A 24,012-nucleotide genomic window follows, 5' to 3' on the forward strand; every position below is an offset into this window, starting at 1 on the left:
GAGAGGGTTGTCTTTGTGTACATGAGGCACTTGTAACATTGCCTCAAGATTCCCAGATTCACCAGCTGGACCAGAGAGGAGATTGACAATTGACCTTTGGACATGCTAGAATAGTATTGGGAATTCCTTTATAATTGAAAAAAAGGGCCAATGGGGAACAAGGTACTCAAGGGGAGTTTGTGAGGGTGTAGTGCTTTTAAGTTTTTAGTGCTCACTTAGTGAGAAAGTGCCAGGTAACTTAAATGCAGTGTATTACAGGTAACTTAAATGCAAAAATGACAAACGGTAACTTTCTTTCAAGTGAAACAAGGAAATAAGTACAGTAAGCAATGCAGATATCACTAGGGATCCACAGAAGCGCTGAAAAGCCGTGTTTTAGGTGAAATTAGCATTTCAGGGAAATAACAAGCAAACAAACAACAAGCATACAAACAAAGCTAGATTCAGCAGGCCTGGATCTAGTCTATGCTACAGAAAACAAGGTGTACCAATTTCAGTAAGAAACAGTTCAAATATGCAGGCACTATAAGCCTTTAACCAGAAATTCCCAGCTCAGAAGGGCAGAGTCCAGCCTCTCATCCCACAAGAGTGCAGACCACGAACCTTCTTAATGTAAAATAACTGGCCTGAAGCCCAAGTGCTTAAACCGGCACTAATACACTTTTAGAATAACAGACACTGAGCCCTCAATCAGCAGTTCCCAACTTAGAAGGATGTAAGCTACCTGTCCTGCCACCACAGTGCAGGCCACAAACCTTCCTAATGTAAAACAACTGGTCTGAAGCCCAAGTGCTTAATCCAAAAGACTTAGAATGATAGCTACACTTTAATCAAGTTACTACCAAGCAGTAATAAATACAATTGAATACTTTAAAGAATGCCTGGATTAGTGCTCAAGTTATACAAACAAAGCTAGATTCAGCAGGCCTGGATCTAGTCTATGCTACAGTAAACAAGGTGTACCAATTTCAGTAAGAAGCAGTTCAAATATGCAGGCACTATAAGCCTTTAACCAGAAATTCCCAGCTCAGAAGGGCAGAGTCCAGCCTCTCCTCCCACAAGAGTGCAGACCACGAACCCTCTTAATGTAAAATAACTGGCCTGAAGCCCAAGTGCTTAAACCAGAATTAATACACTTTTAGAATAACATACACTGAGCCCTCAATCAGCAGTTCCCAACTTAGAAGGATGTAAGCTACCTGTTCTGCCACTACAGTGCAGACCACAAACCTTCTTAATGTAAAACAACTGGTCTGAAGTCCAAGTGCTTAAACTAAAAGGCTTAGAATGAGTTACACCAAGCAGTAATAAATGCAATTGAGTACTTTTAAGATGACGCAAAAGCAAAATAAAGTAGGAAGAAACACAAATACAGTAAAAGCAGATAATTTTTAATTTTTTTTTTTTTAAGTGGAAAGAGAGAAAGGAAAGAGAGAAAGGAGTAGCAGAAACTAAGCTGATTGGCCTTCTCAAATGTTCTCCCTGTACTGGGTAGAATGAGGTAATGACACTAGACTGGGAGGAGGGTCCCAGATCAAATTTACACTAGGGGCGGGCAACTTCAAAGCCACCAACTATAAAAACACTATACCAACAGGGAGGGAGAGTGGGAAACAAACTGCAGAAATGTTTCTCACAGCTGAAAAGTAGCAGTGAGCCTTTAAATGAAAGTTTTAAACAGCTAAAGGAGCCTCTAGAAAAAAGAGTTTAACTGCAACAAGTTATTAGAAACAAACAACCCAACAGATGCTTAATAAAAGTGGACAATTTCCAGTTAATACCTCACACACAGTGAAACTAGCTAGAAAAATACACAGTACACAAAGTGCTATAAATAAAGAAATAAAGAACAAAATAAACAAAAAACAGGATACTTAATGTTATATATTATAGCTCCGAGTTTCCTCAGTGTCCTTCCTTCGATCAAGCTCAGAGTGAAATGGCAGAACACTCACAAATGAACTTCTTAGGTAACAGAAAGTTGAAACCTGAGACAGTTTTTAAGAAAGAAATCTCAAAAGAACCAGTGAGGTGCTTAGTCTAAGCTGTAGTCCAGGTGACCTCAGTCAGCCAATGACCTCAAACAATTCTCTCTCACTGTAATGCCTGATGGTTTTGGCTAAACCAAGATGTCCCTGAATATGTGCTCAGACACACAGCCTCCACAAACACTAGGCCCAAATACAAGCCTGAATATGGAAATGCTACAAATATCCCCAACTTAGAACAAACTGCAGAAATGTTTCTCACAGCTGAAAAGCAGCAGTGAGCCTTTAAATGAAAGTTTTAAACAGCTAAAAGAGCCTCTAGAAAAAAGAGTTTAACTGCAACAAGTTATTAGAAACAAACAACCCAACAGATGCTTAATAAAAGTGGACAATTTCCAGTTAATACCTCACACACAGTGAAACTAGCTAGAAAAATACACAGTACACAAATTGCTATAAATAACAAAGAAATAAAGAACAAAATAAATAAAAAACAGGATACTTAATGTTATATATTATAGCTCCGAGTTTCCTCAGTGTCCTTCCTTCGATCAAGGTCAGTGTGAAATGTTGTCCTTTGCTGGAGTTAAACAGCTGCCTATATAAGGCCAGAATGTACAAAACTATGTTTTAACTGCAAGTGCCACAGAAGACATCTTACCACAAGTGTGAGAGAGAGAGAGAGAGAGATAGGACTGGGGAGAGAAAACAAATATAATAACAGCAATGCTATGTCAGATTAATACTTCAAAATATAAGCAAATATAACACATAACTAGGTTAATCTTTGCTACATCCAGATATGATGTGAAGATATTAATGTGTCATAAAATACATCAATCCCACTGCTATTATAAAAAAATATCAAACAGTTAGGTGACTATTGCATATCTGATCTATGCTTTCCAAGTAAATGCATCCAGTTGCAAAAATGGAATGTTTAATGTTATTTAATATTGCAGTGAATCATATTTAGACACTGCCCTGCAATAAAACCTAACCTTAGGCGAAGGCACGCCCATTTATGCATGTCTTTCGAATGCCCACCCAACTGCAGGGAGGACATGCAGACTCCACACAGAAGGCACTCCCCGCACTCCAGCCGAGAATCGAACAGGAGAACCTCTTGCTGTGAGGCAACAATCCTACCGCTGCACCACCGCAGATATAGAATATATATATATATATATATATATATATATATATATATATATATATATATATATATATATATATATATATAGTATGTCTACTCAGTTTATGTGTGTCTCAAGCTCATATGGGCTCTGCTCTGAAAGCTGGTAAAATTAACTAAATAGATGTATTATGATCTTGCTTGCATTCGCACCTGAGCCGTACTTATCCTGTGCTCTCTAAGGCATGCCAATTGTTCCTGATACACCTCCTTGCTGCTAGCAATGTCCTCAGCATCGGTACAGAACACAAAACAGAACAATAAAACTTATAATGAATAAAGGCATTGTCTGTCCAATCCATGGTATTGTATTGGTTTGTGATGGGTCACTATACTTATACAACTCGGGGGTAGTCACAGTTCTAAAGTTTGCCTCCTATTTGCTCAGGAGGATCTACTTGCATGTCATCATGTCACAGTGGTAATGACATTGTTCACCAATGCACAGAATGCTAGTTGCACTGGTGACAGCCTTGGCCAAGCCATTTCAAGCCTCAGTCTTGTACTGAGATCCAGTATACTTTTCCTGCAGAAGCCTATGGCTGTAGTGCTTTATGAGGAGAGTTAAAAAGGTCCTGATCTCCTCCTTAAACCAGTTGTAGGCTCCAGATGGAGCACCAGCCTCACATTCACCTGCCACGTTTTCTGAAGCATACCTAGAAATATGGCAGTGAATTGACACCCAGTTCAGTGCTTTCATGTACTAGCCTATGCACAATGATGGACAACCTTGCCAACTGCATTTGTAAAACTGAAAGCAGATAAATGACCTAGCAGAGATATTGGGTATGATTCCTTCAAAATACACTGGAGATGTGTGAAATATGGCAGTGAGACTTGGCCATGAGTGATGCTCACTGTATTTACACAGGTTTCACTGTGAAATCCTAAAAAGGCTTTAGGAAGATGATAACTGAATTACAATTTAGAGGAAATATTGTCTCCTCTTAACATGCTGTCTGTTATGGTAGATGTTAATCATTCATAGGATCTTCTGACACAGCAATATGACATGACATCAACTCTATGATGGTGATAATCAGTGTTAGCAATAGGTAAATTTATATGAATTGGGTCATGATGAGTTGGTGGAACATAAAAAATACACACCTAGAGTAATACCACCAGGGAATTGAACCCATGACTAAAAAGAAGGCTAAAGTGCTAACTGTTTATTAATTGTTAGGTGATCTAACTTTTGAAATTGTAATTTGAGGTGTGACAATTTCAATGGGTGGAGATCTAATTATGACATGTCCCTATGTGTATGACTTTCAGAAGTTATGTTACTGGAGTTATGTGTAAAAGCCCGTATTTGTTTCTGTAAATCAATTTATTATGCCTTGAGTTGCATGACCTGAGTAAGACATGATGTAATGCGATCCTATCTCGCCTACATTCATAACTGATGGGACTCGGCCGATACACTAGCACGAAATCTCTCATTGGCTGGGCCAACCCCTTATCCCAGGATGCACCACGCCCAAAATCCCCAGATCTCGTTTGCCGCTCCTAGAGTAACGACATGGTCTCGACTTGGCTGTGGCTAAGTACCCTTCTATTTTGGCCTTTTGGATGCTTTTTTTGCAGATTAGCTTAAATTTTCATACTCAAACAGCTATTTTAATAGCTATCTTGTTGTCAGTACCCTTGTAATTGACTGTGTTTGTTTTTTGGATTGTTGTGGTAATTCCTTCTGTTTGGCTCCAAAGGGATCTCATAAAGGAGTTGGGAGATACCCTGTCGGGTAACGTGCCTGAGGCATTGACGCAGTCTGTCAATGCCCAGCTGTCTACCCTTTCGTCGATTGTTAACTCGTCCATGAGGCTCATATCGTATGCAGCTGAAGGGGCGGGTAGGGCAGCGAGTTCGGGCGTAGCCCTTAGGAAGCAAGCCTGGATGCGCTTGTGTCACTTTGCGGAGGCGTTCAAGTCTTCCTTCACCGACGCTCCATTCGATGGGTCCTCTCTCTTTGGAACCAAGGTGAAAGACACACTCACTAGATGTGAGCAGGAGGGTAAGACTTTGTCTGCCGTTGGGGCCTGTTTTTCGCTTCCCTCTAGACCTTATCCCAAGGCTCAGAGGGGAGGAAAGATGTGGTTCAGAAAGTCCCAAAAGTCTTTCCCTGCCCATCAGAGTGACCCCCCTTCCAGAGGCAGAGGGGGGGAATTATTCTAGAAGACGTCGCCCTAGAGGCGGTGGAGGCCCCTGCAACTCAGGAGACCGCGAATCCTTTCGTGGTTCCTCCTTCCAGCGTCCCTGAGGGATTGCCTGACTGTGCGTCTCCGAAGCCAGTCGGGGTCGATTCTCAGAACATCAAAGGGCCTGGGGTGCCATCACTCAGGATCAGTGGGTGCTTCGTATCATCGCCGGAGGTTACACCATCCCCTTTATCTGTCCCCCTCCACCGTCAAGGAAAATCCCGGATGTGCCACCCAGTCAACGGGATCAAGCAGCCATAGAGGTCGCAAAGCTGCTCGGAAAGGGAGTCATCCAGCCAGTCCCCACAGACCAGACCAGATCAGGAACTTACTCAAGGTTATTTTTGGTGCCGAAAAGAACAGGGGACTTGAGACCCATTCTGGATCTCAGCTGCCTAAACCACTTCGTAAAGAAGTCCAAGTTCCAGATGGTCACGTTGCAATCCATTTTCCCATTGCTGGAAAAAGGAGTATGGATGTGCTCCATCGATCTCAAGGACGCCTATTATCACATCAAGATAAACAGAGCGTCCAGGATACATTTACGCTTCCGCCTAGGAGTCAGTCACTTCCAGTTCCGGACCCTGCCCTTTGGTCTCACCACAGCCCCCAGGGTGTTTACCAAATGTCTGGCAGTGGTGACGGCTCACCTGAGACGTCTGGGATTCCAGGTGTTTCCGTATTTAGACGACTGGCTCCTCACCGCCCCCACCAGGCATCTTCTTAGTCTAGCCATGAGTGCTACCATCGAGTTGGGACATCTATTAGGAATTACATTCAACTGGGAAAAGTCTGTATGGCTGCCATCACAGCGTGTTGCCTTTATAGGCACAGAGCTAGACTCTGTAGAGATGCGAGCATTCCTTCCAACAGAGAGGATAAAGATACTACAGGACCAAGCCCTAGCCTTACTGCCCAGACAGAAAGCCCCAGCCAGGATGGTCCTTCAGCTTTTGGGATCGATGGCAGCCTCCATTCTTCTGGTCCCTCTGGTAAGATTGCACATGCGAATTCTTCAATGGCTCCTGTCGACCCAGTGGTCATACCAAGAACTGCCATTGTCCTACCCGATTCTCATCACAGAAACGTGACGGCGAGATCTTCGCTGGTGGCTCCTCTCCTCCAACCTGAACCAGGGGAGATTCTTCTGCCCCCCCCTCCCCCATTGCCACAGTGACCACGGACGCCTCCCAGATAGGGTGGGGGGGCATTATCTGGGCAGGACGGTTCAAGGCACGTGGCAAGATCACGAAACTCACTTGCATATCAATGTTCTGGAAATGAGGGCAGTGCTTCTAGCGTTGCAGGCACTTCACAGCTTTCTTCCCAAGGGTACCATCGCAATCTTCTTAGACAATATGGTGGTGGTATGGTACCTGAACAAGCAGAGAGGAACCAGGTCTTATCCTCTTTGTAGAGAAGCCATGAGAGTGTGGAATTGGGTGATCGCTTCCCAGAGATTTCTAGTGGCAACGCACATTCCGGGGAAGTCCAATGTGATAGCAGACAGGCTGAGCAGAGTTATTCTGATGCCTCACGAGTGGTCCCTGAATGACCAAGTAGCGGCTCGGATCTTCTCCAAGTGGGGGTTTCCCTGCTGCGACCTTTTCGCCAGCCCCTGGAATGCGAAGTGCAGCAATTTCTTCTCCCTGATTCCCCCCAGGGGGAGTCAACCAGGGACGCTCTAGTCCACAATTGGCCCTCTGGTCTGCTCTATGCCTTCCCTCTGGTCCCTCTACTGCCAAAGGTGATTCAGAAGGCAATCTGCTTGGGAAGCAGCATGATTTTGATCGCACCACACTGGCCCTGCCAAGTTTGGTTTCCCTTCCTCCGGAAGTATGCAGTGGAGGGTCCTTGGATTCTGGACCCAGTTCCAGACCTCCTGACTCTTCAGTCGGGTCAGGCCCATCCATCACTGTGAACTCTCAAGCTAGCAGCTTGGCTGCTCCACTTCCGACCTTAGTCAGACAGCATATCCTTTCGCCTGAGGTGGTCCGGATTCTGTCTTCTTCTCACAGAGCTTCCACTAAGGAGATATATTCTAATAAATGGAAAAGGTTTGCCATTTGGGCCCAGTGGCACAACCTTAACCCTCTGACAGCCCCGGTGTCGGCAGTATTAGATTTTTTGGCAACTCTTTTTAGACAGGGTTCCGCTGTCCCCACGCTTAAAGTCCAATTGGCAGCGATTTCTAATTATCATGTTGCCTTTGAGCCTTCACTCATGAGTCATAAGTTGTGTAAGGCCTTTCTCAAGGGAGCTTGGTTGCTTTACTCCCCGGTGTCACAACCTGTTTTGCCATGGGATTTGAATGTGGTTCTAGGAGCCTTGACTTCTCATCCCTTCGAGCCGGTGGCCACTTGTGAGCAAAAATTCTTATCTTGGAAGACTGCCTTCTTGGTAGCTATTACTTTAGCCAGAAGGGTTTTGGAGCTTCAAGCTCTTTCTGTCAAGCCTCTTTATCTGATCTTTCATAAGGATAGAGTATCTCTAAGACTAAATCCATCATTTCTTCCTAAGGTTTCTTCTGCTCTTTGTCTGCAACAATCTATAGAGCTACCAGTTTTCTTTCCAAAATTTTCCAACAAGGCAGAATACAGACTTCATCAGTTGGATGTGCATAGATAACTGAGGTTTTACTTAGATAGGACACAGCAGCAGAGGAAATCATACCAGCTGTTTGTGGCCTTTGTGGATAACAGGATTGGCAAAGCAGTAACTAAGACCACTATGGCTAGGTGGATTAGGGATTGTGTTTCATTTATTTATGCATCAACAGGAAGGGACCTTCCATTTCCAGTTAGAGCGCATTCTACTAGGGCTATGGCAACTTCAGTGGCCTTCCACACCAGACTGTTTGTGGATGAGATATGTGCAGCGGCCATGTGGGCTTCTCCATATACATTTATTTCTCATTACAAACTGGATGTGGCGTCTAGAGGTCGGGCGTCCTTTGGTTCCACAGTGCTCAGGAGTGTTTTCCAGTGAGCCTCCCAGGATCTAGGTGCTAGGGACGCTGTCCCATCAGTTATGAATGTAGGCGAGATAGGATTGCATTACATCTTTTAGTTATGTACTTACCATAACGATAGATGTATGTGATCCATCTCACCTACATTCTTACGTACCCGCCCTCCTTCCCCCTACCTGTTGGATCTGGAGGAAATACTGTTGTGCAGTCAGATTGGTACATGTGGATGAGTTGTTGTGGGGAAAACAAGATCTGGGGGTTTGGGCGTGGTGCATCCTGGGATAAGAGGTTGGCCCAGCCAATGAGAGACTTCGTGTTAGTGTATCGGCCGAGTCAGAGCCGAATATCGGCTCCGAGCCCATCAGTTATGAATGTGGGCGAGATGGATCACATACATCTATCGTTATGGTAAGTACATAACTAAAAGTTAGGGTAGCTGCCATACAAAATTACATGACATAATGTCCTACAAACCTAATCATTATATGTGTTGAATCATAGTTCAGTAGTTCAATAGTTCTTTTACACCTGTGTATGGGCCAATGGCCAATCAAATCACAGACTCCGTAATAAACTGATATACTTTTAGACCCATCCAATAATTTAATTTCATCTTAAAAACATCTAAAGAGGAAGGCTGATGATAAAGTGGGACTCTATTCCATAAATGAACCACTGACTGAGTTAAGTAATCTGCTCTTAAGGCTGTCCTAGATTCTTCCATTTTATAAGTGTAACCTGCTCCTCAAGCAGCCTTATTTGACTTTAACAGTTCAAGATTTAGTAAACTATGATATTCTTCACTACATAACCCGTAATAATCCAGACACACTTTTCACCTCAGGCATCTGTAACTGATAGTATAAAGACCCAGAATATCTAACCTTGACTGGTATGACAAGTTTCCACATCCATCAATTCTTTTGTGAATTTTTGTTATATTCTCTCCAAAGTGAACACGTCTCCCTTATAACCGCAAAATGACATGCTATACTCAATAACTGGGTGAATATATGATGTAAAAATCCTCACAAAAAATTCTGTATTACCTGAGGAGAAGTCCTTAAAAATTAAACTAAACACAATGCTTTAGCTTTGACTTTTTGAGCATTCATTCTAAATTTAAATTCATTGCCAGTCACTATTCTTAAGTCCCTATATTCTGACAGATTTTGCAGCCTGAATGCAGCTTTATTTCTACCTTAGATCTCCTGAAGTGGAAGAGAGCATACTTATCCCTAATATCTCACAATCCAGTATGATTAAACCATGAGTACACCTCACTCAGATATTCATTAAAATGAGCCACATTGATCAGATGAGTAACTGTAAAACTAATTTTAATATCATTTTCATATATCACCATCCATGCTTTAGATGTAATTGGAATAAAATAATAATAATAAACAAATTAAACAACATGGGTCCTAGAACTGAGCCCTGTGGGATGCCTGAACTAATTCCAGCACAATCCAAAGTATAATTTCCTAATCTTACCCTCTACCTTCTGCCTCTTAACCAATTAGGTACCCAATGAATAATGAAAGGATGGATCATATACATATGCATTGCTTCTAGAATGGCAGAATGAGGTACACTGTCAGATGCTTTTGAAAAATCCAAGTATACTACTAGAACAGACATATCTTTATCAAAAGATTTGTCATATTTCTTTGCAGTAACTATTGTGTAGGTTATACATATGCAAGTGTAATTTAAATTAACTATTATCATTGTTATGCTTAGACTTTACACAGAATATAGTCGATATCTTTAGCAATCATTACACACAGTTGTATTGCAAAATTAATTTTTATAATTGCCAGGTGTTCTTCATGTTAAATTCTTAATACAAATTCTGTGACAGTATTTATTCTGACTCCCTCATCAAAATTGCCTGTAGTCTGGATTCAAACCCAGTATTACCTCTACTGCTTCTTTAAACTTGCTGCATTAACAGCTTGAGTCACAGAGAAAGGCAACTGACAGGTGTATTTTCTTCACTCAGTACTGTCCAGATTGCTGACAGAAGTGCAATGCTGCCAGTCTCATTTGTGCTATTGATGGCAGGCCATATTAAAACATTTGAGTTTTTGCCTTCAGATGTGAACTATCACTCACTGATAGTGACTGCTGACAGCATACAAATGCAGAAGTAAAAAAAAATAATAATAAAAAACGCATTCTAAATAAAGGGTACGTCTGGCAATGAACCCAGCACCAATGGCATTAAACTGACACAGTGTTTGCCACATGATAACTTGCATTTTTGTTGCACATCATCAGGCCTGCATGTAATGACACTTCTTGAGGAAGGACCCCCCACACGAGATTGCATAAGCACATTTTGTATACACCATATACAAGTAAGAATTATGTCTTTTTAAAGGAAATATATTACTGTCATGATTACTACTACAGAGATATGGATAATTAATCCAGAATATTATAAATATTTCCACATTCATTATACTATTCATTTTATTTACTCACACTTTAGTAAATGTCATAGTTTTACATTATGCTTATAAAATTTTGTTATTACTACAAAGAATAGTTCAGGTCCAAATGAAAAATATGTGTCACTGTAAATAGTACAGTCAGATTTTCAAAAGCTGGAATCAAGCCCTGTATTATTGCTGCTGCTGTACATATATTCACATATTAACACATTGAGCCACAGAGAAAGTTACACAATATGGACTGCTGGTAGCATTTCAAATTAAAAATCTGACAGTCACCGTGGTGCAATGGTAAGCTTTATTCAAACGATAAAGTACCAAAAAAATTTTGAAAAAAAAAAGGAAAATGCGCTTGTGTGATGATTTCTCTACTTTGTGGTCTTATACCTTGCAAATGTGGACATTAAGGATCCCTGGTTTTCCGTAGACATCACCCTCTCTAGATTTGAACCACAAAAGCAAGGCATTAACATGAAACATTGGGAAGATTAACAGTATGTACCACATACAGAGAGGAGTTTATAAGGCAGAGAAAGTGGAACACATTTACTCAAGCTTTAACATAGTAACAGTTTACATTAATGGTGCAATATATGCATTTTATCAAAGCTGTCATTTCACAGTAGAAGTCTGCATGCTTGTGGTATTTACAACAGTTAATCTAAGAAATCATGTCACAGTAAAGACAAATATATGCAATAGAAGTGTGTGCTCTTTGTTTTATTTTGTAACCAGTAACTGTCTTTTGATACATTTGTAAAGTGATGGCATTATAGGTTCATAGGTAGGTACTAAGCTATTGGCCCTAGGGCCTATATAAGCCTAGCCAAAGGTACCCTGGCTTTCGCCACCCAAGAAAATTATTTTCCTGTGCCATTGTCGAGCAGAGCCACAGAAGTGATCCCCGGGGTGAATTTCCTGTCTCCCATCCAATCATCAAGATTTTTCTTGAACAGTGCTAATGAGGAACTTTGTTTGATATAGATAGGTAGTTTGTTCCAGAGTATGGGAAGTCTCTGGGACAGGAATCTATCCCTCCAGCATGTTCTGTTTATTGTGGTGATGAGATTTAGGTCCCTAGAGCATGTAGCTCATAGGGATTGGGATTTCTTTAAGTGGAGCATGTCTAAAAGCTCTGGGTTTGACATAGCTTTGTGTGTTAGGCAGAGATCGCCTCTGAGTAGGTGCTATGCAATGGAGTAAAGCTGCAGTTTTTTGAGATGGTCTGCATAGGGCATCTCTTTGAGGCCAGTAATCCTCTTTGCGAGGTATTTCTGTGGCCTTTCCAGTTGTTGTAGATGTCTTTTGAGGTACATGTCAAAAGGGGCATTGTACTCTATAATGGGTCTAATGAGTGACGAGTAGAGGGGAACAATGACCTCTTTTTTCCTGGATGAGAAACCTTTTGTGATGAGGTGTGCCACATAGAAGGATTTCCTGACTACTGTGGCGATGTGATTATCAAAGGAGAGACTACTGTCCACCTGCGTCCCAAGGTCTCTTATCACACTTTTGGTGTTAAGTAGACTACCACCTAAGTGGTAGTTCATGGGTACTGAGTTTTTACCAAAAGGAATGACAATGCACTTTTTGGCATTGAGCTTGAGGCCATGGCTTTGACACCAGGCATCTGTCTCAGCAAGGCCCTTTTGTAGGATATCCACATCTTTTGGAGTTTTGATTATGGCTCCTAGTTTGCAGTCATCTGCGAACTTCGTTGGCCAAAGACCTTCTATGTTGGCCTGTACTTCAGAGAAGTAGATACCAAACAGGAGAGGACCCAGGACTGAACCCTGTGGTACTCCACTTGTCACTGGTCTGAAGCTGGATTTGGAGTCTGCTACTTTCACAGTGTGGGTTCTGTCAGTGAGCCAGTTGGCAACCCATCTTATGACATAGGGATTTATACCTAGTTTAGTGAGTTTATCTATAACTCCAGAGTGGAGGATGGTGTCAAAAGCCTTGGCGAGATCTAGATAGGCTGTGTGAACCACCTTACCCTCATCTATGGCTTTGGCAACTGCTTCAAAGAAGTCTATCAGGTTTAGGAGACATGATCTGCCTTTTGCAAACCCGAACTGGGTGGGGTCCTGAGTTTGAGAGATTACCAATGTCATTGTTTATAAGTTCCATGATGATACACTCCATAGCCTTGCAGACCAGACTTGTTAAGCTAATGGGGCGGTAGTTTCCGGGGTCTGTGGTGGCTCCCCCTTTGTGGAGTGGGATAACTGTCACTGTGCACCATTCAGTGGGCACATAGCCTGAGGTAAGGCTATGATTGAGCATGGTACTTAGGTGGGGTGCCAGTTCGTTCTGTAGTTCATGCAGAACACAGCCTGGGATGTCATCAGGTCCCATGGATGCTGTGTTCTTGGCTTTGGATAGTGAGTTTTTTACCTGTACAGCCGTGATTACAGGAACTTTGCATTCTTCTGGTATAGAGATGGGCCCTTTAGGGGATGACAGAGGGGTAAAGTTAAGAGAAGAGACCAGATGGCTGGAAGAGACCAAATGGCTTAGTGGTTAAGGTCTTCGCCTCCAATGCACAAGGTCCAAGGTTCGATCCTGACCTCCGACTAATGCCTGTTTGGAGTTTGCATGTTCTCTCTGTGTCTCCGTGGAGTTTCTCCCATGTCCGAGAAACATGCTGAGTGTTTTCATCTCAAACTCACCAATGAATGGAGCTGTGGGCAGCAGCATAGACTCTACATGGTGCCCAATGAGGGGAAGAGTTGTAAAGAGACCAACCGCTTTGGGCATCTATTGTGGTGCGCAGTATCCTCAAGATAGGAGAACACGATCACAAACTGCACGCCGTGGCAGGGCTAGCCACTCAACAGTGTAAAATATGGCTCTAGGTGATTCGGTCATGTTGACTGTCGCCAAAAAAAAAAAAAAATGGGCATGGGTAGTTACCAGTAATAAGTGGGTTGAGGACCCGGCCTACTCTCTGACCCACGCCAGGACCCATGCTAACGGTGGGAGGGGTATATGTGCCCCTATTGGCCAGTGTGTGCCCGCCATAAAAGCCCAGCAGCCCTGGGTCAATAGGCTACTGGCTGGCTGGTGTCTAGTTGCCCAGCCTGGGTTACCTGGGATAGCTCTGTTGAGTGAAAGCTGGACATAAAACCAACCAACCTGCCAAACATGAACTGAGAATTGCTACGCTTAATGTAGGTTCACTGACAGGACGCAGCTTAGAAGTGGATGACATGATGATACGGAGGAGGCTGGACATCCTATGTATCCAAGAGACGAGATGGAAGGGCAGTGCAACAAAGCCACTTTGCTTGGGATCCAGACTCTACTACTCGGGTGGTGGACAGGCTAGAAATGGTGCAGGAATCGTGGTGAGACAGAGGCTTCAGAAGTCAGTGAGGGATATCATCAGAATTAACGACAGACTCATGGCAGTCAGTCTCCAGTGTAATGATAGGACAGTATTCATAATCTCAGCCTATGCCCCACAGCAGGGTTGTGATAGTGAGGAAAAGAGTGCATTCAGACAGCAGTTGCAGGACCTACTAGATAAAGCAGGACAACATGAATTGGTGTTGATAATGGGTGACTTAAATGCACATATCGGGACAGACAGAACAGGATATGAGGACTGCCTGGGTCCACATGGGTGGAGCAATAGGAATAAAGAAGGAGAAGCCATTCTAGACTTCTGTCTGGCAAATGGCTTGATAGTAGCCAACACATGGTTCAGAAAGAGAGACAGTCACAAGATCACATACAAGAGTAGCCAACATGCAACTCAGGTAGACTTCCTCCTAGTAAGGAAAATGCACTGGGGTAGAATCCATGATTGCAAAGTCATCCCCAGTGAAACAGTCGGTTCACAGCATAAACCAGTAGTTGCCACAATCAGCTGCAAGCAGTGGTCAGAGAAGGCTCTAAGGTCAACAGAGACCAGGCTGAAGACCTGGAAGTTGACTGGAGAGAAAGTACAGCAGTTCAAGGAATTACCCAGGGCTCTAGCACCCCAAGAAGAGGAGGAAATAGGTGGAGTTGAAGAAGAGTGGCAGCGCCTAAAACAGCATGTGTTAGGACTACAGAAAAGATATGTGGCTGAGACAGGTATGGAAATAAGGTACATAAGGAAAGCTGGTGGTGGAATGCAGAAGTGCAGGAGGTAATCAAAAGAAAGAAGGAGTGCAGGAAGAAGTGGGAGATTGAAAAGACTGACCAAGCTAGGAAGGACTACTGGTTGGCTAACAAAGAAACTAAGAAAGAAGTTGCAATAGCAAAGAATAGGGCATCAGAGGCACTCTATCAGCTTCTGGAAAGTGACTCAGTAAGGGGCACAAAGAAACTATACCAGGTTGCAAGGCAAAGACAGAAAGATAAAGAAGATAGTCAGACACCCTTCATAAGGGATTCCAGCAACAAACTGCTTACCAGCCCACAGGACATCAAAGGCAGATGGAAGGAGTATTTCCAGCAGCTTCTGAATGAAGAAAACCCCACAGAAGCGGTACTGCCCCAGAAACAGCCTACAATGAGAGTAAAAGAGGAGCCCAGCTTAGAAGAAGTAAGAGCAGCACTAAGGAAAATGAAGTCAGGGAAAGCAGCAGGCTCAGATGAGGTCACAGCAGATATGATAAAGATGCTGGGTGAGCTAGGGGAGAAATGGCTCCTGAGGGTACTAATTGCAGTGTGGAGAGAAAGGCGTATCCCAGATGACTGGAAAATAAGCATACTCATGCCAGTGTACAAGAACAAAGGGGACATCCACAACTGTGGACAGTACAGAGGCATCAAACTCCTACCACATTGCATGAAAGTTCTGGAGAGGGTGATTGATAAACGGATACGCAGAATAGTAGAATGTAAGATGGGAGATGAACAGTTCGGATTCAGATCAGGATGCAGCACAATTGACCCGATGTTTGCAATGAGACAGATACTTGAGAAGAAACTAGAGAAGAGGAGAGAGTCAAACTGGGCTTTCCTAGACTTGGAGAAAGCATATGACAAGGTCCCAAGAAAGCTGATCTGGGCAGTACTGCGGTGGTTTGAAGTCCCAGAAACATTGGTAGAATTAGTACAGGCTATGTACAAGGACCCAGTGACTCAAGTACGAACAGTGTTTGGCCTCACTGAGGGGTTCCCAGTGGGAGTGGGTGTACACCAGGGTTCAGTTCTGAGCCCACTGCTGTTCATACTGGTAATGGACTACATCAGCAAACAGGTTGGAGGGGTCAGAGCAACAAAGCTGCTGTATGCAGACGATGTGGCAGTACAGGCAGACTCTGATCTCGAACTTCAGCAAAGGATAGGAGAATGGAATGCAAATCTGAAGGCACATGGGATGAAACTAAGCACAGATAAGACAGTGGTAATGGCAGCAGATTGGGGAAATCAGAAGAAGCTGAGAATAGAGATAGATGGGAAGATAGTGGAACAGGTAAACAGCTTCAAGTATCTGGGAGGGGTGGTTGAGGAGAAGGGTAGTCTGAATGAAGAGTTCAAAGCTAGAATCAGAGGGGCTGCAGCCAACTGGCATAGAGTATCAGGTGTAGTCTATGACAGAAGAATGCCAAAGAAGCTGAAAAGTAAGGTGTACAAGACAGTGGTGCGACCAGTACTACTGTATGGTACAGAAACCTGGGCAGTAAAGGCAGAACAGTTGAAGAAGCTAGAGGTGATGGAAATGAAGTGCCTGAGAAAGGTGGTAGGATGCACACTGCGGGACAGGCGAAGAAATTAGGACATAAGAGCAGAAGCCAAAGTAGCTCGAATTGCAGAAAAGATCAAAGAGAACAGATTACGGTGGTTTGGCTACATGTGTAGAAAAGCAGAAGACAATCTGGTGAGGAAGATTTGGGACAGACAGGAAGAAAGTAAGAGGAAGCAAGGACATCCAGCAAAGAGGTGGATGGATTGTGTGAAAGAAGATCTGCGACAGTCAGGCATGAGTGTTGAAGAAGGCAGGAGAGTGGCACTGAACCGAGAGAGTTGGCGACAGTTAATACGATACCCCGACCCCATGTAAATGGGAAAAAGGGGGATGATGATGATGATGATGATGAGAGGGGTAAAGTTAGCACTGAACCTATCTGCCAGGATGTTGGCAATATCCGTTGGTTCTGTATATTTAGTGCCATTGTGCTGTAACTCAGAGCAGATCTGAGTGTTGCCATTGAGATTCTTGACATAACTATAGAATGCTTTGTGCTTGTCTTTAGAGTCAGTGGCGATTTTGTTTTCATAACTAGCTTTGGAGGATTTTATGAGGGATCTCAGCTTCTTACTGAAGCTGACCAGGGAGTTTCTCCAATCATGGGATTTTACTCTTTTTTGCAACAGTTTCTTTCTTCTGTTGTAGAGTTTGTTTAGGGCAAGGGACCACCAGATTGGCTTCCTTTTTTTGGAGGATAGCATCTTGGTTCTGTTAGGGATTGCACGATCCATGCACTCATGCAAGGGCTTATAAAGTGCATTTGTGTAGGATTCAGCAGTCATACCTCTATTGTCCGTCAGCATGGGTGTTGTGAAGTTTGCCACTTCTGTCTTAAGAAGCGTGAAGTTGGCTTTGGAGAAATTTTTTACTGTGGTTTCCCTAATGGTAGGTGGGGGAGGGATGTGAATGTCTAGGGTGATTAGCTTATGGTCGGATCTGACCAACGAGGAATTGACCTCTGGTGTGGAGCACCGGTTGCCCATGTTGGTAATAACCAGGTCTAAGATATTACTGGCCCTGGTGGGGGTGTGGATAAGTTGATCCATGGCATTGGAATTTATGAATTCCAGAAAACGTTGAGCACAAGAGTTGGTACATGAGTAGTTTTCCCAGTTAATGGTAGGGTAGTTGAAATCACCCATTATTAGGGTGTTAGGTTGTACCTTAATATTTTCCAGTGTATTAAGAAATGAGGAGTGGGAATCCTGGGGCATGGTGGGGGATCTGTAGCAAGCTACAATTTGGATTGCGGTCTTGCCCAGAGTTAGTTGCACTTGGATAATCTTGGATGTATTATGCTAAGCAACTAGCCTGGAGGTGTGGATATCCTTAATGAATATGGACACGCCTCCACCTTTAGTGTTTCGGTCCAGGTTAGGTGGCCGAAAGGTGTGGTATGAATTATAGCCTGGTAATGCAGGGGTACTCTCTGAAGCCTTGAACCAGGTCTCTGTCACTGCACAGATGTCGGTGTTCTCCATTTTAAGGAGTGCCTCGAGAGAGTGCATTTTGAGGTTTAGACTTCTAGCATTGAGTAGCAATACCCTCAGATTCTTCTTGCCTGTACCTGTTAGGGTGGTGAATTTATCATTTGAACCTTGCCTAAAAAAGGCACTATAGGGGTGGCTAGAGCCTTAGCCAGTATCCGGAATCCCAGGGGTGACAGGTGCAGGCCATCTCTGGCAAAGCATCGTGGCTTGTCGATCATGTCATCCCAGGCAGACAGATACTGGATCCCCTTCGAATGACACCAGAAGCTTAGCCAATTGTTGAAGTCAATCATTTTGTCCTTGTACTGTGGTATAATTCTGGGTGATGGCAGGATGCTACTCAGGGCTAGGGTCATACCTGCCTGGGCTACAAGATCGTACAGCTCATCCATGTCCCTTTTCATGTAGTCCAAGGAGGTACATCTCAGGTCATTCACACCAACATGGACAATGACAGAGTCATATTTGTACTTGTTGTGGAGTGACCTGAGTGCATGCATTATGTGGTGGATCCTGGCACCCGACAGACAGCTGACAGTAACTTTCTCCTTGTTTAGCCTGGTGAGTGGAACATCAGTGTGCCTGACTATAGCGTCACCTATGACTAGAGTGTTGGGTATGTTGTTATGCCTTATGGGCTGTGGTTGAGTGGCACACTGAGTTTGTGGGCTATGTGTCATTTGGGTTGTGTTGGGGGGTAGAGGTTGCTTGTGTTTCTGCTTTGGAGGTCCCTGTTGCTTGGGCAGGTTTTTACTGAGAGCCTCCGTGAATGTAGGTGTGTGTTTTGTGTTTCTATGTGTGTGTTTTGGTGGTGTAAATTTTGAGGGACTATGTGCTGAGTGTGGTGTGGTGCAAGTGTTTACCTTCTCTTGACTGTCTATTCCAGTCTTGGGTGAAGAGAGCTTTGCTTCCAGTTTGGCTATATAAGTGCATCTCTCACAGGTTGTAGTGTTGGGTGGTAGTAGGAGAGGGTTGTCTGTGTACATGAGGCAATTACTGCATTGCCCCAAGATGCCCAGATTCATCAAGTAGACAGGAGAAAACACTGGGGGCTGACCCTTAGACATGCCTGGATAGGTGCTTATTTGTTAAGTACTAGAAACTGTTTTCCTCTAGACAGTGAGGAAAGTTGAGTGCTGTCGTAATTTGTAGCTTATTTAGTGCTTACAATAAGTTCTGAACAAGTGCTGAAACAAAAAACTGACTAATTCTAAGAAACAAAATTAAGCTAGAAGGCTTCCCTCCAACACAGAAAGGCTTGGGCCCTAGAAGCCTACAAATAGTCCTGGACACCGCAAATCTATATCCAGGCTAGACTACCCACAGGAAAGGCAGGAAACAAGCTTAGAAAAATTTTTTTTTTTTTTTTTTTTTTTTATGAATTGCATATATTTAGATATGCATTGTTTGTGTGTTTATTTTCAGGTACTTCACATCAATTAGCCATGCTTTGTACTCACAGACAAATTTAACTGTTAAGCATATATTCTGAAATTTGTTATTATGTTTTATCTACTAGTTTATCAACAGTCATCCTTCTGCACAAAGGTGGCCATCTACAGACTCTAGAAACTACAGACCATAAGTCTCACTAGTCTTATATGTAAAGCCATGGAAAGAATTATCATAGAAATGATCACTAGAGATACATTAAATCTCCAGACACTGGACCTAACCCAGTTTGGTTTTGTCAAGGAGAGATCATGCCTAGTCAGCCTGGTGGACTTTTTTGAGAAGGTAACCAAAGCAATGAATGAGGGAAAAATGGTTCACACTGCCTACCTTGACCTGGCCAAGGCTTTTGACATAGTATCCTACTCAGGCATTGTTGACAAACTCAAGAGGCTAGGTACAAACTCGTATGTCACCCTGTGGATAGACAACTGGCTCACAGACAGGACCCAGGAAGTTAGAATTGGGGAGTCCACCTCTACAAAGAGGCCAGTCACAAGTGGAGTCCCTCAGGGATCAGTCCTTGGACCACTCTTTTTTCACATTTACTCCTCTGAGGTCAAGGCAAATGTCAGTGGTGTCTGGCTGACTAAATTTGCAGATGATTGCAAATTAGGAGCCGTCATTGAATCCCACACTGACACAAATGTTCTCCAAGAAGGGCTGACACAGACAAACAACTGGTGTCAGAGCCATACACTAAAACTAAATGCCAAGAAATGAACAATAGTATCCTTTGGGAAGGCATCCATCCCTGGTAACTATCATATTGGCAGCACACCTCTTAGAGTTGAACCAGTAGTCAGGGACTTAGGGGCACACATAGATAGTAATCTAGCCTTTGACCATCAGATGTCTACCATGGTGAGGAAATCATTCTATCTTGCACAGCTTATAAGCAAAAGTATGGCATCTAAGTCCAAGGAAGTCATTGTTCCACTGTATTCAGCATTCATCAGGCCTATCATTGAGTAGAGTACCCCTTTGGTATGTACCTAACCAGGCATATTTAACAGTTGGACCATCTACAGAGGTTTCTCACTAAAAGAATACACTGCGTAAGTAAAATGTCATATGCAGACCACCTCAAGACCCTATCCCTGTATTCTTCTCCTACAGGCTTTTGAGAGGAGATCTGTGACTGGAATACGGGACATTGTCAGACCCCACTCTGATGGACCTCCGGCATATCTACAAAACAAACAGCACCAGAATTACTCATTCAAAAGACTTAAACTTTCCTTGTGATATAAATAGGACCTACTGGAGAGAGAGGTATGTATCCCGGAGACATAGAGAATAGGCTCCCCATCCATGTGAAAGAGAGTTCCTCTCTAAACCAATTCAAGTGCAACTTGGACAATTGTATGGGGAACAGGAAATTCATCCCTGGTTTGGCCACAGGCAGTCTGTAAATGGTTCATCTCCCAGGTCCCTGCTTGTAAATGTTTCATCGCTCAAACCCCTGCTTACATTTATCAAGGGTATCAGAACTTGTCAGAGCTTTTGGATGGATGGCTAGGCTTAAAAGGCCCTTGTGGTCATTAACCTAGTATACACCTATGAACCTTTGAACCTAAGTAAGTCAATGTAATCTCAAATTTCTTTTATACATTTATTCTCCCTGACATACTCTCTGGAAGTGTACAGTGCATTAAAGTAGGACGAGTGTTAAATACTTAATTATTTGAGCACTAATACTAATGAATTACAAGTGTATGTTCTTGGCAAGCCCCACTTTTCAATACTTGCTTTTGTATTGCTAGGGAATGTGCACAGGATAGTGTAAGTCCTCACACCATATTTATCTGCCCAGCACTTCAAGTAGATTGAGTGATTCATGAGTGATAATGAGGTAATATCTGATTTACATTTCACTGTGTATATAAGGGTTAATCTGCCTATATAAACATGACCTTGGGTTTAGGAGCTTGCATCATATTGGGGATTCACCAACTTTAGATACTGCTGCTTGGCTGCTGCAATTGCATTACTTTTGGTGAACTTTGCTACAAATTGTGTCAAGGTATGTGATTTTTTTGCATGTAATAATTACATAGTTGTGATAGTATTTATTTAGAGAAAACTGAGTGCTGTTTTCACATTGTACACTAGTGTTGGTGTAGAAGGTATAGAAGCTCGTATTGGAAAAATGTTCATCTAAAGTTGCATTCCTTTATAGCAAAAATTTTCTGAGAATGTCAACACATTTTAGAACTTTTATGTTAGAAGTGGCAGTGTCAAAGTACATTTCAGCAAATAATAACATGGTAAGCCTGATGTAAAAGCCTGACATAAACCACTGTTATTTTATTAGAAGGGGGTTATGTCCTTGGCATTTGTGTTTGATGGCGAAGGGTCGGGGAAATGGTTGCTTCATGCAGTCTTTCATTTTTATTACTTAACAGAGTGCTGTATATAATCAGCAAATTTATTTGTGTAAAGATGGTTTAATGATCGGCATTACAAAAAGATCACTGACTTGTATTACATATAACAGTTCTGATGCACCCACATGTCCTTAGCATTGACAGACATCTGAATATAAAAAGCAATTTTATTTTTACAATTGTCATTTCATGCACTTCATTAATTGGTAATGCTGTTATATATTCTGGAATAACACATTTCTTTATCCTTATTCACACCTATTATTGCTGGAGAAGGTTTACAATAATGTCTTATGTGCGCATGTTTTTAATGGATGGTTGCATAAATACATATTTGTTCTGGCCAGTCCAGTAGCTCGTAGAGTTTTTTCAGGGTTGTGCTGAACATGGGTACAGAAGTGAAAGACAGCCAAAGGGTATCTACTGCTGATGCTGCAGATATACCATTCATATATACAGAGAGAGCGAGAGTGTAGGAGAATAGAGAAATATTTTGTAAAACTTTGTTTAGAGCTAGGAGCATTGGTTGCATTGTCATATTCCTTCTAATATATTACTTTTTACGTTGCATATATTACTCATGAGTTATGTTTGACATTTCTGTACAGTTGAGACATGTTTTTTTTAGTAACGTCCAAAACCTCCCTATAGGGCCAGGTCTTAAAGCAGCAGCAACAGCACCTTGTTTTAAAAGGATATTGCAGATACAAATTCATGATAGCAGCAGCAACCCCTAGCATTTTCTTTCAAAGTGTGTTTGTGGCTGTTTTCCAAAGAGTATTGGAGTTGAGAACTAAAGGGAGTGAGGCATGTACACTCAGGTTTTATACATTCGTGAAGCGATTCACTTTGTTAAATTGCTTCATTAGGAAGTACTTCATCTACTTGTATGTTCATTAGCATATTCTGCTACTTACCTGTGTTCTGCAGCCAGGCATGACATGCAGGCCTGTTTAATGAATACAAATCGGCAAGCTTGTCACTGCACATCTCACACACATGTTCAGCACAAAGATTACGCTTCATGTTGCGCTCAAAGTGTCCATTTTAGGATTAAGCATGACTTGGAAAATAAATGGATACTTTCTTGTATAGTTATATAAGCTGTTTTGTTTTTATGTGTAGACTTGACGTATTGTGCTATCATAGTCCATGTTTCCTGTTTAATGATATTCTTACAGTTAAGTATTCTACTTTGCTTCATTTTTGTTTTATATTGTTAATGATTTTTTTCTATACTTATTTATTTTACAGGCTGCATCTTTCTGCGTATGACAAGCGGATGCTTTCTCTGCATTGTCTGATATAGCACATGAATAACTGACCCTCAGATTTTCAGCATGCTTTCTAATGACCCATTTAAGGTGTCTAACCTGTACTTCAACACTTAAAACCTGGGGCTGTTTCAAAACATATTTAAAGTTTTTTTTTTTCATAATTTTCCTGTTATTGTATTCATTAAAGAGGTCTGCGTATCATGCCTGGCTGCAAAACACACATAAGTATCAGAATATGGTAATGAAGATATAAGTAAGTAAAGTATATTCTAATGAAGCCTTTGACATGGTGGATCAATTCATGAATGTATAAAACCTGAGTGTGCATGCCACACTCCCTTTAGCTCCTAATTCCAATACTCTTTGGAAAACAGCCACAAACACACTTAGAAAGAAAATGTTAGAAGTGCATCACATGTGTAGTATTTTTTTATCTCTTATAGCTACAAGAATAAAAATATAGTCTCATGATGTGAAGAAATTTGACAGCAAAATAAAGTAAAATTCTTTGAGTGACATCACATTATGGGTAGTCCTGTCCTAGTTCATGTGGCATGTAGTATGGTAAGCAAATGTTCTGGCTGTGGACCTCCTGTGGTACTTTCTCTGTCAACCTTACCCTTCAAGTGTCCCCGATTTTCAGGGACAACCCTGATTCTGACTCAGATTTTAGCTCTGTCCCTCTTAATCCCTCCTAAAAGTGGTGATGTTTGAGAAAAGGTGGTGAATTATACTCAATAATGACAATAATTAGCATTATACACTTACTTTACCTCAGAAATGTATGTTAATCCACATTCTCTTATTCTGTCAATCTCAAGTTAATAGTGCTAATATTTTAAAAGTATCCCTGATTCTGTTGAGATTTGACCTTGATTCAGTTGAGAGATATCA

The 24,012-nt window shown here is 42.3% G+C and overlaps 1 long non-coding RNA gene across 2 annotated transcripts in view; it reads left to right on the forward strand.

Annotated features, from left to right (window-relative positions):
* The window catches only part of LOC122804777, an 881,700-nt gene that overhangs the window by 25,241 nt on the left and 832,447 nt on the right, over positions 1 to 24,012 (forward strand). Inside the window, exon 2 of one of the 2 annotated variants that reach the window (XR_006365243.1) lies at positions 23,096 to 23,641. The exons of the other annotated variant lie outside the window; for it this stretch is intronic. This is a non-coding gene — a long non-coding RNA (uncharacterized LOC122804777). Of the gene's footprint in view, positions 1 to 23,095; positions 23,642 to 24,012 lie in introns of those variants that run through there. 2 annotated transcript variants of the gene reach the window in all.

Source organism: Protopterus annectens, chromosome 1.part1, assembly GCF_019279795.1.
Source record: "Protopterus annectens isolate FY-2018-M chromosome 1.part1, PAN1.0, whole genome shotgun sequence".
Classification (NCBI taxonomy): domain Eukaryota; kingdom Metazoa; phylum Chordata; order Ceratodontiformes; family Protopteridae; genus Protopterus; species Protopterus annectens.